Below are 17,882 nucleotides of genomic sequence, written 5' to 3'. Positions count from 1 at the left end.
AGATTTTATGATCTTTTACTCTTACTAGCCTTGAAAATGAGGCTAATGCTACATTCCCATTTTATTCAGTGCTTCAAAATATATTTCTTTGTGTTTCCTCTGAAAACAACTGAAGATTATGTTTTGGTCATCACTTGTATGACAGTGAATGAATAGGTCATACTGGATGAGACAAAGCCCATGTTCCGCCTCTGCCACGTCTGCACCTGGACTTGGGTTATTCCAAAGGCAGTGCTGCTCCTGCCCGCCAAGTGTCCTGTGTCAGGCATTCTATCTAAGGCTACCGTTCCGAATCAATATCCCCAGAGCTAATGACTTCAAATGAGTTAACAAAATATACTACATTAAGGATTAAAGGGATTATTTTAAGACTTTTTTTTTTAATTATAGATCAGGAGATATTCCCTTTGTTATCATATACATTCATAAGTATTTTTAAGACAAGTCAGTAAATAAAATGGTGGAATCCCCTACAGAGAAGACGATAATGATAGCCAGATACAATTCTTTTTCTTCTCTTTAGGATTTAAGATGTAGGCATCCTCTGCCCTCTAACAGAGATATTACAAAGTGTACTTGCTAGCCAGTCTCTTTAAGTCATGGTTAACAGTTTCAGATATGCAAAGGTAGAGTAAGCATTGCCACTGGGAAAATGAACAATTTCTTGACCCATAAAAGAGTTATGCAAGAACTTTGTGACTGAGAGAACCAAACGTATAATCCATGGAACTTATAAAAATCTCTGTCTCAGAAACAGACTCACAGACTTAGAGAAACAATTTATGGATGCCAGGGTGAAGGATTGGGGGAAGGGATAGTTAGGGAGTGTGGAATGGACATGTACACACTTCTGTATTTTGAATGTATAACCAACAAGCACTTACTGTATCGCACATGGAATTCTGCTCAATGTTATGTGGCAGCCTGAATGGGCAGCGAGTTGGGGGAGAATGGATACATGAATATGTATATGTATATGTGTGGCTCTGTCCCTGTCCCTTTGCTGTTCACCTGAACATTGTTAATCGGCTCAGCTATACCCCTATATGTGGCAACCCACTCCAGTATTCTTGCCTGGAAAATCCCATGGACAGAGGAGCCTGGTAGGCTACAGTCCATGGGGTTGCAAAGAGTCGGACACGACTGAGCGACTTCACTTTCACTATACCACTATACAAAATAAACACTTTTTTCTTTTAATTTGTTTCTTAACTCACAAATTCTTTCTCCTTCCAACTGTCTATGATTTTCACTGTCCAGTACCTAGAAAATCTTTGTTCCAGACTGGGTTCTCACAGACAACTCAGAGCTTTCATCTCACCCCTTGAACTTCACCTGCTTTCATACATTCTGTATGCTAAGAATTTCTAGCTCTTCCTTTGCTCACTCAACTTTTCTCTATAGAATACACCAGCACTTTCTGTTATTTCTCTTCCTCTCACTTTTCTACCAACCCTCCATCACAGAAGGCCCAAACCCTGTTAGCAGACTTCAAAACAGAAGCAACTGAGTAGAAAGTTTAGAAGATAGGAAAAGGGAAAATGCATTTGTTAATATACATTTCTTATGAAGGCCATTTTGGGAGTGGGTAGGGTGTGTGTTGGTTTTATGAAGTGGAGTTGTAAATTAAAAAATAGAAAGTGAAACTCAGTCATGTCTGACTCTCCAACCCCATGGACTATACAGTCCATGGGATTCTCCAGGCCAGAATACTGGAGTGGGTAGCCTTTCCCTTCTCCAGAGGATCTTCCCAACCCAGGGATCAACCCAGGTTTCCCACACTGCAGGTAGAATCTTTACCAGCTGAGCCACAAGGGAAGCCCAAGAATACTGGAGGGCTTAGCCTATCTATCCCTTCTCCAGTGGCTCTTCCCGACCCAGGAATCGAACCAGGGTCTCCTTCATTGCAGGCGGATCTTTACCAATTGAGCTATCAGGGAAGATAGAAGAAGGCTACCAATCTGGGGGATAATAGTAGGAATGACTAATTTTCATACAGCCAAGGGAAAGAGTGCCTTGGTTAGTGTCCTTTCATCATCATGCAAAATCAAAATTTGGCTTCTAATTTCTGTGAACATATACTGGACTTTGGAAACCTGTTCTCAGTAAAACAAAACATGTAAAACAGTTAATCAGTTACTTTTTGACCTGATAGCACCTGATAGCAACATACCATAAGGGAGAGAACAAGATTTGAGGCCAAAAGATTTGGTTTTAATTGGGCCATTTTTCCATGTTAGCTGTGTAAATTCAAGTTTCTATTAACTGTTCGAGCATTTTTCTTACATATAATGAGATTTCTCATTAACCTTGTAGAGTCACTGTGAGAATTAGACATACTATATATCAAGCACCTGACAGAGTGTCTGACAGTATGTACTTGATGGATGACACTAAAATTTCTTTATGTATTTAGTTTTTTGATTAGTTAAATATCCAGTGTATGTGTAATGTTGTTTATGTAATCAGTAATTAATAATGGAAAATGCGACTGATATAAGACATGGATACAATAGTAAAGAATGCATTTGTTTATTACCTTTACAATGTTTTGCCTTTTGTTACTGGAAGAAATCCCAAATGTCTAATGGAAATCTGAAAAGAAAAAAAATAAAAGGAAAAAGTGAGCTTGTTAGAAACGACTAATCAAACATTGTGCAATAACTGCCACTGTTATAGCTGTAAACACGTTGGTAAAAGCTGACACAAGACTTCTTAAATTATGAATGTGATTAAGCCAATGATCATTATGAGAACATTAATTAATACTGCCACTTTGGGCCACATGACTCAGCTTTGTCTAATAAGCTTCATAGGTCAAAAGCTCTCAAATGAGATAACCAGAAATTCCTGAGCAGGTGATCACATGAACATTCAAAGTCAGTGATGCAGTTCAATATGAAATTAAACTCCATATTTACACACATATCTTTTATTAGACATGTATTTTCTCAAATTATGGAAAATATTGAAAAACTTGAATGAAACTATACATGTTATCTGTTTAAAGAATACCTTCATGAATTTTTGTGGTAAAAATGTTGTTTTCTGAGCTTGAGTAACCAACCAGATTTTCCCCACCAAAATTATCCTTATTGTTTTAGATTAGCAGGATGCTGTTGTTCAGTTCTAATCTTTCAGTGTCATGATCATTGAATACAATAAAAAATAAACACATTTTTTAAGATGTTTCTCCAGTTAGTTGGGTAAACATTAAACCTATACCTTGAAACAGTTGAAAATATTGAAAATACAGAGATGTTACTGGTTTTAAGTGAAATTCAGAGAGAGAAACAGCATGAACTTTTTCCAAAATATATTTTCATTTGGGGGAATATATTTGTATTGCCTCACATGGTCTGAATTTCTATCCCACATTAGTTTATGATTAACCTTATGACTAAACATATTTTTAAAAGTATGGTTTGAATAAGTTATCTGGAAAAATAGCTCTATTTGGCAAATGAGTTAAAAGCTTGAGTTAAAGAATAAATAAGGTTCATCTCCTTCAATTAAACACCCTCCACTAGCTGAAGCCCAGGTCTAAAACTATATGTGAGCATTAGTAGGTGCTCAGTTAATACTTTTTTAAAATGTTACCATTCTCTATTTTTATTGACATATAGTTGAGTTGCAGTGTTCTGCTAATTTTGCAAACTATTACATTTTTAGAATATGGAGAAGGAAATGGCAACCCACTGTGGTATTCTTACCTAAAATATCCCGTGGACATAGGAGCCTGGCCGGCTACAGTCCACGGAGATGCCAAACATGACTTAGTGACTTAACCACCACATTTAGAATAAATTTTATTAACTTTTAATTATCTTTCAAAATGTAGCATTATCTCTCATTTTAAGCACCTTTTTGAACAATATCTGTGTTCAAATATTAAGGAAATTTTAAAAATTAATAGCCTATCAAATATAAACTCAAATGTTGAAGATGTTTTTTTTACCCCAAAGTACTCTGACCATAGGAACATTTACTTTCTTAATTTTAACAGTCTGTATGAGTTGTAGTAATCACATTCTATATAACCTTATTTAGAACATGAAAATACAGGGAAGATATTTGTAAGTAACTTTGGGATTACTACACTGTCAAATCATAATTAAGTTGATCCAGTTTAGAAATAAAAGAAAATGTCTTTGAATTGGTAGTCTTGTAAAGTCTTAAAGGGAGTTGTTTAAGTATACACACACTATTTCTTTCTTCAAATCACCTGGTGCAGTATTCTGTCTGCAAAAAACAAAAGGGTAAAATGTGTACTTAGGGTGACCCCAGGGAATGATCCTAGCATATCATCCAAAATCTGTGCCCTCCCAAGTGTGTAAATTTGGGATTCAGCTTCTCAATTTCTACAAAATAGCCTGTTGTTTTCACTGGAATTGAATTGAATCTATAAATCAATTTGAAGAAATTGACATATGAAGAATGTTCTTTCAAATCAGTAACATATTTTTGTTCTAAATTTCTCTCAGTAAGGTCATTTATATTTTGGTAAATCTGGCTAAGCGTATGACTTTTTATGACTTTGCTGTCAAGGTAAAAATAATTTTTTTAATTTTATATTTCAATTGTATACTGCTAATAATACAGAGATATTAATGTTTTTTAAGTTTTGACCTCAAACTCTGTGAACCTTAAAGATTTTCTGTGAACTATTATGTTGAATGAAAACAGATTAATATTTTCCAAGTTTATACATATATTTTTCTTTTTGTCACTATACTAAAATCTCTATAATGTTGGATGTGGAACTGAACAGTTGATAGCCTTGATTAATGCCTAACTTCAATTGATTTAAATGGTTCAGTAATTTACCAATTATTGAATAAGTTAGCTATAGCATCTTTTAAATGTCCATTTTTAGATTGAGGAAACTTTCTTCTAATCCAAATCTGTTAAGACTTCATTTCTTCTTTTCATGTGTGAATGTTGGATTTTTCCATTGCCTTTTCTGTCTCTAATGAGACAAGTCTTTTATTTTTTCCCTAATGCTGTTCAATTATATAATTGAACTTCAAAAAAAATTTTTTTAATTAATTGTATTTTATTTTTAAACTTTACATAATTGTATTAGTTTTGCCAAATATCAAAATGAATCCACCACAGGTATACATGTGAACTTCAAAAATTTTTAAGCTTGTATTTCTGAGAAGAACACACTTGTTCATAATATATGTTCTTTTTTTGCCTATAACTGAGAGCAAGTTGCTAATCATCTTTTGATTTGGGGAGAGTGGAGGAGGATTTGAATCTTTGTAGCCTGCCATCTGATTATTAGAAAAGAAAATATCTGAAGGGCTTCACGAATGAAGTTTATGGCATAAAGATAAATATTTGGGAAAATGGTGTAAGATTCTAATTTATTTCAGTGAAAGAAATTAAATAGTGGGCATTAACAGGGGAGGGGCAAAATGTTTATTTAAAGAAAGGTATTGTTGTCCCTGATGGAAGATATTATTTTACCAAACCAACTCATTAATCTGCAACTTGGAAAAGCTAGAATCCTGGTTAAATTTTAGAATCTATTTATGGAAAATATGAAACAATAATGACAACAAGACAGATGCTTCTCCTTCAGTGTAAAACTCGGGAGGCACCTTCCCCAAGATTCCTCTGTATCAAGAGAAAGCTCAAAATACATCCCTGGATCAGTGAGAGATAGAAAGGGTCTGAGATACCTCACAGGTTGCTTATGACCTAGAGTACTATAGAAGACTATCTAAAGATTTCTGCTAAAGAAGTATGGAAGCATCTTTGAGAGGACCAGGGGATCTAAGAAGGCAGGAGGCTCAGTGACCTGCATAGAAACAAAATGGTTTCACAGAAATGTCAGTCAAAGCCAGCAGTGAAAGAATATGATGACTATCTGTTGCCCTTCTCTGTTCAAATTACCCAGCACTTCAAGTACAAGGAAATAAAAAGGAAGAATAAGAAATATGTCATTCACTGAAAAAAATTCAGCATTCACTGATTTATTTGCACTGATAAAATTAAGTTGCTGCCACTAAATGAACTAGCACATTAAGGTCAATATTATATTTAACTATTAAAAAAATGAAGCTAGCTTTATTTAAATACATATTTTCTGAAATGACAAATTCCTACAAGTGATAATTAGTTGAGTTCTTTGTGTTTTTATTCAAGTATATGTTTTTTGATCAAAAAAACTATTTGGTTTAACCTGTATTTTAGGTTCATCTATATGTGTTTTTTTACTTTGTCACCAAGATTACTATAACTAGCTATTTTTTTTCTATTAAATCTTTAAATATGATTGCTGTTCTTTGCTAGTATTAAAATATAGGGTCTCAAACTGGGACATTATTCTTTAATAATTTTCATGACAGCTAAAGCAGAGGTTGGCTTACTTCAGTCATTACTAACAAGAATACTAGCCTATTTTCAGATGTTTTAAAAATATTTGGAGTACTAATTCATATTCTCTGCAAAAAAGATACTGTATTTGAACCTATGTGGAAATGATTTAAAAAAATTTTTTTTTCATGCTTTCTACATACTTAAGGACTTCCCAGATGGCTCAGTGGTAACAAATTTGCCAGCAATGCAGGAGATATGGGTTTGATCCCTGGGTTGGGAGGATCCACTGGAGATGGAAATGGCAACCTACTCCAGTATTTGGGCCTGGAAAGTCTCATAGGCAGAGGAGCCTGGCGGACTACAGTTCATGGTGTCTTAAGAGTCAGACATGACTGAGCATGCATGCACCACATACTTAAGTGTAATTTTTTCTCCCAAAATATTGTACATCTGTATTTTCTCAAATTGTTATAAGTCATTTCATTTTTAAAATCAGCTTGGCTTCCCTGGTGGCTCAGATGTAAAGACTCTGCCTGCAACGCTGGAGACCCAGGTTCGATCCCTGGGTCAAGAAGATCCCCTGGAGAAGGAAATGGCAACCCACTCCAGTATTCTTGCTTGGGAAATCCCATAAACATAGGAGCCAGGTGGGCTACAGTCCTTGGGATCACAAAGAGTCAGACAAACTGAGCAACTAACTCTTTCCAATATTTTCACTTAATCTTGATCTTTGTTTCAATGTTAGCTTAACAAACATGCTCTTTTACTTTCAGATAAAATTAATAATTTGATGGCTATTGTGGAACAGAGTCAATAAAATTATTATAAAGACAGCCAGGATCTATACAAAACAAATGAAAGAATTGTTCCTTTTAAAAATAATGAAATAGAGATAAAAGCTAAAAATTTTTTTTTCTAAAATATCTTTGTCTTTCTATGTTATTTAGAGTATTAAATAGAATAAAAGGTAGTTACCATAGACTTATTCACCTGGATAAATTATTTCAGAAATGCATAAAGAGAAGAATCCTATTCCATTATTTCCATTATCTGATAATATTATTAAGAAATAAGTGCTTAAAAATATGAATGAAACAAAAATAAAATCTTTTTAACTAACTAATGTCAGGGATGCCACTGGATTGGCCCAGAATACATTAACTGTTGAGTCCCTCTTCCTAAACGTTCTGAGCTCCGTTAGCAGGAAATACAAGTGCAGAGCCATCCTCAGTGCACCATGCCTCGTGCACTGTATGTGCTACACTAGATAGTGCACTGTTTCCTTGTGTATCTCAGTGAGCAAGTTGAGTTCTTGTACAGTGAGTTACCAGAGTAATCCTTGATTTCAGGTTTTGTTCTACGTTTTAGTTATAAGCTGCTGTGAAGCCCTGGACAGCTCAAAATACCAAGTCTATAACCCTCAGGAATAATATTTGGAAACTTAAGCGACTTTAAGAAAGTGTAGTTGATACAGATGAAATAAAACTATGTAAAGAAGCATGGATTAAAGACAATCTCTTTAACAAGTGGTGCTGGGAAAACTGGTCAACCACTTGTAAAAGAATGAAACTAGAACAGTTTCTAACACCATACACAAAAATAAACTCAAAATGGATTAAAGATCTAAACGTAAGACCAGAAACTATAAAACTCCTAGAGAAGAACATAGGCAAAATGCTCTCCGACATACATCACAGCAGGATTCTCTATGACCCACCTCCCAGAATATTGGAAATAAAAGCAAAAATAAACAAATGGGACCTAATTAAACTTAAAAGCTTCTGCACAACAAAGGAAACTATAAGCATGGTGTAAACACAGCCTTCAGAATGGGAGAAAATAATAGCAAATGAAGCAACTGACAAACAGCTAATCTCAAAAATATACAAGCAACTCCTACAGCTCAATTCCAGAAAAATAAATGACCCAATCAAAAAATGGGTCAAAGAACTAAATAGACATTTCTCCAAAGAAGACATACAGATGGCTAACAAACACATGAAAAGATGCTCAATATCACTCATTATCAGAGAAATGCAAATCAAAACCACTATGAGGTACCATTTCATGCCAAACTGGCTGTGATCCAAAAGTCTACAAGCAATAAATGCTGGAGAGGGTGTGGAGAAAAGAGAACCCTCTTACACTGTTGGTGGGAATGCAAACTAGTACAGCCACTATGGAGAACAGTGTGGAAATTCCTTAAAAAACTGGAAATAGAACTGCCTTATGACACCAATTCCACTGCTGGGCATACACACTGAGGAAACCAGAATTGAAAGAGACACGTGTACCCCAATGTTCATCGCAGCACTGTTTATAATAGCCAAGACATGGAAGCAACCTAGATGTCCATCAGCAGATGAATGGATAAGAAAGCAGTGGTACATATACACAATGGAGTATTACTCAGCCATTAAAAAGAATACATTTGAATCAGTTCTAATGAGGTGGATGAAACTGGAGCCTATTATACGGAGTGAAGTAAGCCAGAAAGAAAAACACCAATACAGTATACTTGGCACCCCACTCCAATACTCTTGCCTGGAAAATCCCATGGAAGTAGGAGCCTGGTAGGCTGCAGTCCATGGGGTCCCTAGGAGTCGGACATGACTGAGCGACTTCACTTTCACTTTTCACTTTCATGCATTGGAGAAGGAAATGGCAACCCTCTCCAGTGTTCTTGCCTGGAGAATCCTAGGGATGGCAGAGCCTGGTGGGCTGCCGTCCATGGGGTCGCACAGAGTCAGACACGACTGATGCAACTTAGCAGCAGCAGCAGCAATGCATATATATGGAATTTAGAAAGATGGTAACAATAACCCTGTATACAAGACAGCAAAAGAGACATTGATGTATAGAACAGTCTTTTGGACTCTTTGGGAGAAGGAGAGGGTGGGATGATTTGGGAGAATGGCATTGAAACATGTATAATATCATGTATGAAACGAGTTGCCAGTCCAGGTTCAATGCACAATACTGGATGCTTGGGGCTGGTGCACTGGGACGACTCAGAGGGATGACAGATCATGTTGATATATGGCAAAACCAATACAATACTGTAAAGTTAAAAAATAAAATTAAAAAAAAATGAAAAAAAAGCGTCGAGTCAGTCTTCTAGTAGAAAACTAAAATGGAACAGGAAAGGCTAGATAATACTGAGATTTGTTCCATAAGATTTATAAATATGTTTATAGCAGTGTTTATTAAACCATTTATGACAATGAAAAAATTGTTCAAGAAGTTTAGAAGATTACATTAACAGATAAAGTATAAATATTTATTGATAAATATGATTGCATTGAAAAGCTATATTTCTTCAACTGTTTTATAATTTATTACTTTTAGAGTAACAAATTAATTTTTATATCCTGCTTTCAGTGATATTTTACTGTATTGCCTACCTTTTGTTACATTTAATACATTATATTTTGCAAATTGATGGTAACTGGTAATTCATTCATATTAATTTTTGTCATGTGTGCATTTGAAAATTATTGAAAGAGAAAAAATAAGCCATCATGCAACACAAAGCAATATGAACAAAATCTTTACATATGACTCAGGAGATTTTAAGGAAATGAACTCATAGAATAAATTCCTATATCTAAGAATACAATAAATAATACCAATTATTTAAAAGCAAGGTCTCTGTAGCTTACTCTGCAATTTATTAACCTATTGTCAGGAACAGACTAATCCTTTGATATTAATTCATGAAACTTAATTTGAATAATTCACTTGGTAATTTATTCATGAAACAGAAAGATAATAATGATGAGCTCTGCATATGTCATTCAATACTTCGATGTACTTACAAAGTAACTATGAAAATGGATAAATATTCAAGTTTTTGATCTCAAATACAGATATTTTCAAATCATTTTTAAAACTTTATAAGAGCAGTGACTGTATTCTACATAGACTATTTTAAGATAAAGTAAAAGAAAAATAATATGGAACTAAAAAAGGATTCCAGTGCTGTGACTGAACAACAAACAAAGGACTCAGAATTTCCCGAGATATGAAGCAAAATTATAATGAAAATCAAAACCATTAGACTTTTAAGAAAAGCTGAAAGTTTATATTAGGGTGATGGAACTAATAAAAGGACTCCAGCGCTCTAACTGAACCACAACAAAAAGAAGATTTAGAATTCCCCAAGATACGAAGCAAAACTATAATGAAAATAAAAACTATCAGACTTTTAAGAAAACTGGAAAGTTTGCATTAGGGTGACCTGGTCAGTTATAAAAGTAAATGAAAAGTGATGTGAATAATAAAATATATAAAGATTATCCATGGTCAACATAGGCATGTAAATATTTCAAACTCAACAATAAGATGATGGAACAGATAACTCTCTTTGGCTTGTGTTAATTCAACATCTACAAACAAATCTAGCAATATGATTTATTATATAACTTTTCAAAAACTGAAAGGTACTAGTGAATTATAAAGACACTGAGGTATCTTCAGTCTCTATTATTCTGATCAGACTCCATAAAGACATTTTGTTGATTACCGCTGGCAGTGGACTCACTCTGTATGAGACTATTTTTAGCAGTCTTCAAAAGCAACCCAGACCTTGGCAGGATAAACCTCCCCAAAATGACTTCTTTTGCTTTGGTGTCTATGGTGTATGCTCTACTCCTTTGAGCCACACATCTCATCACTCAGCCAAGTAAATGCTTTGGAAGTTCAGAAATCAGGCCTTCGACAGACTGGGCAGTCCACCTTCAAGATTTTTGACAGTCATCAAACTAAAACCAGCTGACACAGCTGACCCACTCCCTGTTTTTGTAAATAAAGTTTTATTAGAATATAATTGTATTATTTTGTTTGCATATGGTCTACAGCTTCTTTTGTGCTATACCAGCAGTTTTAATAGTTACAATGGAACCTATATGGCTTGCAAGGATACAAAATGTATTACCTGGCCCTTTACAGAAAAAGGGCTTCCTTAGTAGCTCAGACTGTAAAGTGTCTGCTTGCACTGCGGGAGAAACTGGCTCCACCCCTGGGATGGGAAGATCCCCTGGAGAGGAAATGGCAACCCACTCCAATATTCTCGCCTGGGAAATCCCATGGACTGAGGGGCCTCGTAGGCTATAGTCCATGGGGTCTCAAAAGAGTCGGACACGTCTGAGCGACTTCACTTTCACTATTTATAGAAAAAGTGTTCTGACCTTTTCTGTATAGCACTGAGATAAACTAATTATTACTCCACTAAAACATGGATTGATTTCAAAAACAATGTTGACTAAGAGGAGCTACACACATACACACCCACACACACACAAAGTAGTCTGGCATACTGTGAGATTTTATTTAAAATTTAGTAAAGAAACAAATAAAGGATTATCCTTGGTGGGGGTGGGTTGACTAGCAGGCAAGCAGAAGCACTGCTTGTGCAATGGGAATATTCAGTTTCTTGCTTTTTTTGGCAGTTATAGAGGCATGTTTACTTTGTAAAAATGTATTGGGCTATACACATGTGATTTGTGTACTTTTAAATATGTATGTTATACTTCAGTAAAAAAAAATGAAAACAGAAAGGAAGTAAATTTTCATAGGAAAGCTTGATTCTACTCACTCAATCATATTCACAATGTGAAAATTAGTTGTAAAGGTTACCATGTATAAGAATTGACAGCATCATGAACTTGAAGGTGTTTTTCTGTGTCAAGTGCATGAGGGTTGTTTCAGCTGATAATTAGTGTGAATGCTCCATGCCTCCAGTCCCATTTCAGAAAGAGGGTACAGTGGTTAGGGTAATTGTGAAGTAATTTTTAACAAGAAATATCCTCAGCTATATGTGGAAAATCTATAGATGAAGACTAGTGCTATAATCAAGAAACATTAAGGTCATCTTTCTTGCAATTCATGACTTGTGTTACCGGACAAGCCCTTGACCCTAGGCTTCAAAGAAAAAATCTCTATAGTCACCTCTCAGGCAAACAAGAATGGAAAATCTGCAATTAAGCATTTATTCACGGGAGGAGTGACTAGACAAGGGTCTGGACTGGAAATAGCCTATGATCTTAGAGAACACAGTAAAAGAGAGAGTGTATAAGTAGGTTCTGGAACCAATGAGAAAAATACAAAATGTTACATACAGAACATACTGGATGAACAGAGAAAAACCGTTTTCCAAAGCAAATATTCTTCAATTGAGGTCATTAAGAAATTGCCATAGTTTGGGACAGAAAGTGGAGCCAAGAATATCAGTGCAAAAAAGTGAAAAGTCTTCTATAGCACACTTGTGATCTCCTCAGAACAGAATCGGCTAGGGGCACTCAACAGGCTTTAACAGTAATTTGCTTCAATCATTGCTATTAGTCAGTATCCTGCATGGCAAGAGCAAAGTATTTCTGAATACGTATTTTAGCTTTGGAAATGCATGTTCATTTTAATACTCTGATTCATGTAACTGTGGCAGCAATTTCTAAATAAGAGATGCAGACAACTAGAGGAGAAAACTACACATCCACATGATAAAGTCAGAAATATTTATAGCTCAATCATAGTTTAAGAAATCATGAAAATATCTATGCACAAAAATATTTAATTATCTCCTACTAGAAGTAATAATTTTTAAGTAATAATTTATTTTACAAATATATTACATTCTACTGTGTTCCAATTTCTATAGAAAAACCTGCAAGGAAATACTTTCTGCACAAAAATGCCTGAATAAAGTGACAGACATGTAGCACACTGTAGCAGTTCTTAAGGCTTCTCTGTCATCATACAAAACCTAAGGGCTAAAACGTAAAAGACTAACAATTCAAAATGTTGGTGAGGATATAGATCAAATGGAATCCTTATGTGCTGCAGCTGGGAATGTAAATTGTCGTTTTCTTTTAAATATACATTTACACTATATTTTGCAATTATTGACAGTTTTCGTTAAAATATATGCTCTTAAGAGTATACTCATAGCAGCATTAATCATAAGAGCTAACACTGCAGCTGCTGCTGCTAAGTCACTTCAATCGTGTCCGACTCTGTGTGACCCCATAGACGGCAGCCCACCAGGCTCCCCTGTCCCTGGGATTCTCCAGGTAAGAACACTGGACTGGGTTGCCATTTCCTTCTCCAATGCATGAAAGTGAAAAGTGAAAGTGAAGTCACTCAGTCGTGTCTGACTCTTAGCGACCCCATGGACTGCAGCCTACCAGGCTCCTCCATCCATGGGATTTACTAGGCAAGAGTACTGGAGTGGAGGGAGGCGCCAAGATGGCGGAGGAGTAGGACGGGGAGAACACTTTCTCCCCCACAAATTCATCAAAAGAGCATTTAAACGTCGAGTAAATTCCATAAAACAACTTCTGAATGCTGGCAGAGGACATCAGGCACCCAGAAAAGCAACCCAACTCTTCGAAAGGAGGTAGGAAAAAATATTAAAGACAATAAAAGAGACAAAAGAGGGAGGGACGGAGTTCTGTCCCGGGAAGGGAGTCTTAAAAAGAGAGAAGTTTCCAAACACCAGGAAACCTTCTCACTGCCGAATCCGTGCCAAGCTTTGGAAGCACAGAGGGTAACATAACAGGGAGAAAAAATAAATAAACAATTAAAACTCGCAGATTGCGAGCCCTACGGTAACTCCCCCAGCGGAGAAACAGCGCAGACGCCTGCATCCGCCACTAGTAAGCAGGGGCTGGGCAGGGAGGCGCGGCGCGGGCTGCATTGCTGTGAGTAAGAATCTGGCCTGAATACCCTGAGCACTATCTGAGCGAAATAATTTGGGCTAGCAAACCAGACTGTGGGATATCTACCATGCGAAAAGCCAGCCCTAACCTAAGACACCGCCAGCCCGCTCACGGAACAAAGGACTAAACAGAGATAGCCGGCTGCAGACCTTCCCCCTCCGGTGACAGGCAGCCAGAGCCGGAAGGGGGCAATCGCAGCCCCAGAGAGACATTTTCTATATAACTGGCTTCTTTGCTAACTAAAACTTATTGGGGGTCTGGACGGTCAACATCTGCCTGAGAAGGTGCGCCGGTTTTACACCCAGATAACCGAGTGGCGGGGAGGCGATAAGTCACAGCATTGGCGCTCGCCAAACACCTCATCACCTGAGCTGCTCGGACCTGGGAAGAGCACAAAACGCAGGCCCAACTGAGTCTGCGCCTCTGAGGACTACCTGAGTGCCTGAACCTGAGCGGCTTGGACCTGGGAGGTGCATGCAACCCAGGCCCAGCCTCGGATTGTTCCCGGCGGAACAACCTAGAGCCCGAGCAGTGTGGGCAGGGAGGCTACATGCGCCGTGAGTGGGGGCAGACCCAGTGTGGCTGAGGCACTGCGAGCGCACGCCAGTGTCATTTGTTTGCAGCATCCCTCCCTCCCTCCCCACAGCGCGACTGAACAAAGAGAAGAAATACAGCTCCACCCACCAGAACACCAACACAAGCTTCCCTAACCAGGAAACCTTGACAAGCCACCTGTACAAACCCACACACAGCAAGGAAACGCCACAATAAAGAGAACTCCACAAACTGCCAGAATACAGAAAGGACTCCCAAACTCAGCAATTTAAACAAGATGAAGAGACAGAGGAATACCCAGCAGATAAAGGAACAGGATAAATGCCCACCAAACCAAACAAAAGAGGAAGAGATAGGGAATCTACCTGATAAAGAATTCCAAATAATGATAGTGAAATTGATCCAAAATCTTGAAATTAAAATGGAATCACAGATAAATAGCCTGGAGACAAGGATTGAGAAGATGCAAGAAAGGTTTAACAAGGACCTAGAAGAAATAAAAAAGAGTCAATATATAATGAATAATGCAATAAATGAAATTAAAAACACTCTGGAGGCAACAAATAGTAGAATAACAGAGGCAGAAGATAGGATTAGTGAATTAGAAGATAGAATGGTAGAAATAAATGAATCAGAGAGGATAAAAGAAAAATGAATTAAAAGAAATGAGGACAATTTCAGAGACCTCCAGGACAATATTAAACGCTACAACATTCGAATCATAGGGGTTCCAGAAGAAGAAGACAAAAAGAAAGACCATGAGAAAATACTTGAGGAGATAATAGTTGAAAACTTCCCTAAAATGGGGAAGGAAATAATCACCCAAGTCCAAGAAACCCAGAGAGTCCCAAACAGGATAAACCCAAGGAGAAACACCCCAAGACACATATTAATCAAATTAACAAAGATCAAACACAAAGAACAAATATTAAAAGCAGCAAGGGAAAAACAACAAATAACACACAAGGGAATTCCCATAAGGATAACAGCTGATCTTTCAATAGAAACTCTTCAAGCCAGGAGGGAATGGCAAGACATACTTAAAATGATGAAAGAAAATAACCTACAGCCCAGATTATTGTACCCAGCAAGGATCTCATTTAAGTATGAAGGAGAAATCAAAAGCTTTTCAGACAAGCAAAAGCTGAGAGAATTCTGCACCACCAAACCAGCTCTCCAACAAATACTAAAGGATATTCTCTAGACAGGAAACACAAAAATGGTGTATAAACTCGAACCCAAAACAATAAAGTAAATGGCAACGGGATCATACTTATCAGTAATTACCTTAAACGTAAATGGGTTGAATGCCCCAACCAAAAGACAAAGACTGGCTGAATGGATACAAAAACAAGACCCCAACATATGTTGTCTACATGAGACCCACCTCAAAACAGGGGACACATACAGACTGAAAGTGAAGGGCTGGAAAAAGATTTTCCATGCAAATAGGGACCAAAAGAAAGCAGGAGTCACAATACTCGTATCAGATAAATTAGACTTTAAAACAAAGGCTGTGAAAAGAGACAAAGAAGGTCACTACATAATGATCAAAGGATCAATCCAAGAAGAAGATATAACAATTATAAATATATATGCACCCAACATGGGAGCACCGCAGTATGTAAGACAAATGCTAATAAGTATGAAAGGAGAAATTAACAATAACACAATAAAAGTGGGAGACTTTAATACCCCACTCACACCTATGGATAGATCAACTAAACAGAAAATTAACAAGGAAACACAAACTTTAAACGATACAATAGACCAGTTAGACCTAATTGATAGCTATAGGACATTTCATCCCAAAACAATGAATTTCACCTTTTTCTCAAGCACACATGGAAAAAAAAAAAAAAACCAGCTTACTTGGGAAAAAAAAGCATTTCAATGAAATAGCAGTAAATAGAAATTATGATTCCTCTTTCTATGAAATGTCAAACATTAGAAAAAAATAAAATAAAATTGTATGTGTGAAAGCATTTCATAGACCATAGAGCTCTCTGTAAATATCACAAAAAAAAAAAAAGTGGTAAAAAAAAAAAGATCTGAGCAGAAATAAATGAAAAAGAAATGAAAGAAACAATAATAAAAATTAATAAAACTAAAAGTTGGTTCTTTGAGAAAATAAACAAAATTTACAAGCGTTTAGACAGACTCATAAAGAAAAGAAGAGAGAAGAATCAAATCAACAAAATTAGAAATGAAAAAGGAGAGATTACAACAGACAATGCAGAAATACAAAGGTTTATAAGAGACTATTATGAACAACTATATGGAAGTAAAATAGATAACCTGGAAGAAATGGACAGATTGTTTGAAAAGTTCAATCTTCTAAGACTGAACCTGGAAGAAATAGAAATTATGAACAATCCAATTACAAGCACCAAAATTGAAGCTGTCATCAAAAATTTCCCAAAAAACAAAAGCCCAAGACCAGATAACTTCACAGGAGAATTTTATCAAACATTTAGAGAAGAGCTAATGCCTATCCTTATAAAACTCTTTCCAAAAATTGCAGAGGAAGGAACACTTCCAAACTCATTCTACAAGGCTAGCATCACCCTAATAAAAACAAAAACCAGACAAAACAACACAAAAAAAGAAAACATCATACCAATATCACTGATGAATATAGATGCAAAAATTCTCAACAAAATTTCTACAAACAAAATTCAGCAACACATCAAAAAGCCCATACACCATGATCAAGTTGGGTTTATTCTAGGAATTGAAGGATTCTTCAATATATGCAAATCAATCAATATGAAACACTCTATTCACAAATTTAAAAATAAAAACCATATGATCATCTCAATAGATGCAGAAAAAGCCTTTGACAAAATTCAGCACCCATTTATGAATAAAACTCTTCAAAAAATAGGCATAGAAGGAACCTGCCGCTGCTGCTGCTAAGTCGCTTTAGTTGTGTCCGACTCTGTGTGACCCCATAGATGGCAGCCCACCAGGCTCCCCCGGCCCTGGGATTCTCCAGGCAAGAACACTGGAGTGGGTTGCCATTGCCTTCTCCAGTGCATGAAAGTGAAAAGTGAAAGTGAAGTCGCTCAGTCGTGTCTGACTCCTAGCGACCCCATGGACTGCAGCCTACCAGGCTCCTCTGTCCATGGGATTTTCCAGGCAAGAGTACTGGAGTGGTGTGCCATTGCCTTCTTCAAGAAGGAACCTACCCCAATATAATAAAGGCCATATATGATAAGTCTACATCAAACATTATTCTTAATGGTGAAAAACTGAAAACATTCCCCCTAAGATCAGGAA

General features: G+C 36.5%; 1 long non-coding RNA gene across 3 annotated transcripts in view; it reads right to left on the bottom strand.

Annotated features, from left to right (window-relative positions):
- The window catches only part of LOC112447567 (uncharacterized), a 181,988-nt gene that overhangs the window by 130,875 nt on the left and 33,231 nt on the right, over positions 1 to 17,882 (bottom strand). For all 3 annotated transcript variants that reach the window (XR_003035768.2, XR_009495368.1, XR_009495367.1), the window contains exon 2: positions 2,540 to 2,595. This is a non-coding gene — a long non-coding RNA (uncharacterized lncRNA). The remainder of the gene's footprint in view (positions 1 to 2,539; positions 2,596 to 17,882) is intronic.

The sequence above is a fragment of the Bos taurus genome, chromosome 7, assembly GCF_002263795.3.
Source record: "Bos taurus isolate L1 Dominette 01449 registration number 42190680 breed Hereford chromosome 7, ARS-UCD2.0, whole genome shotgun sequence".
Classification (NCBI taxonomy): Eukaryota; Metazoa; Chordata; class Mammalia; order Artiodactyla; family Bovidae; genus Bos; species Bos taurus.
Note: the sequence above shows the minus strand (reverse complement) of the source record. Positions and strands in the feature narration are given on the sequence as shown.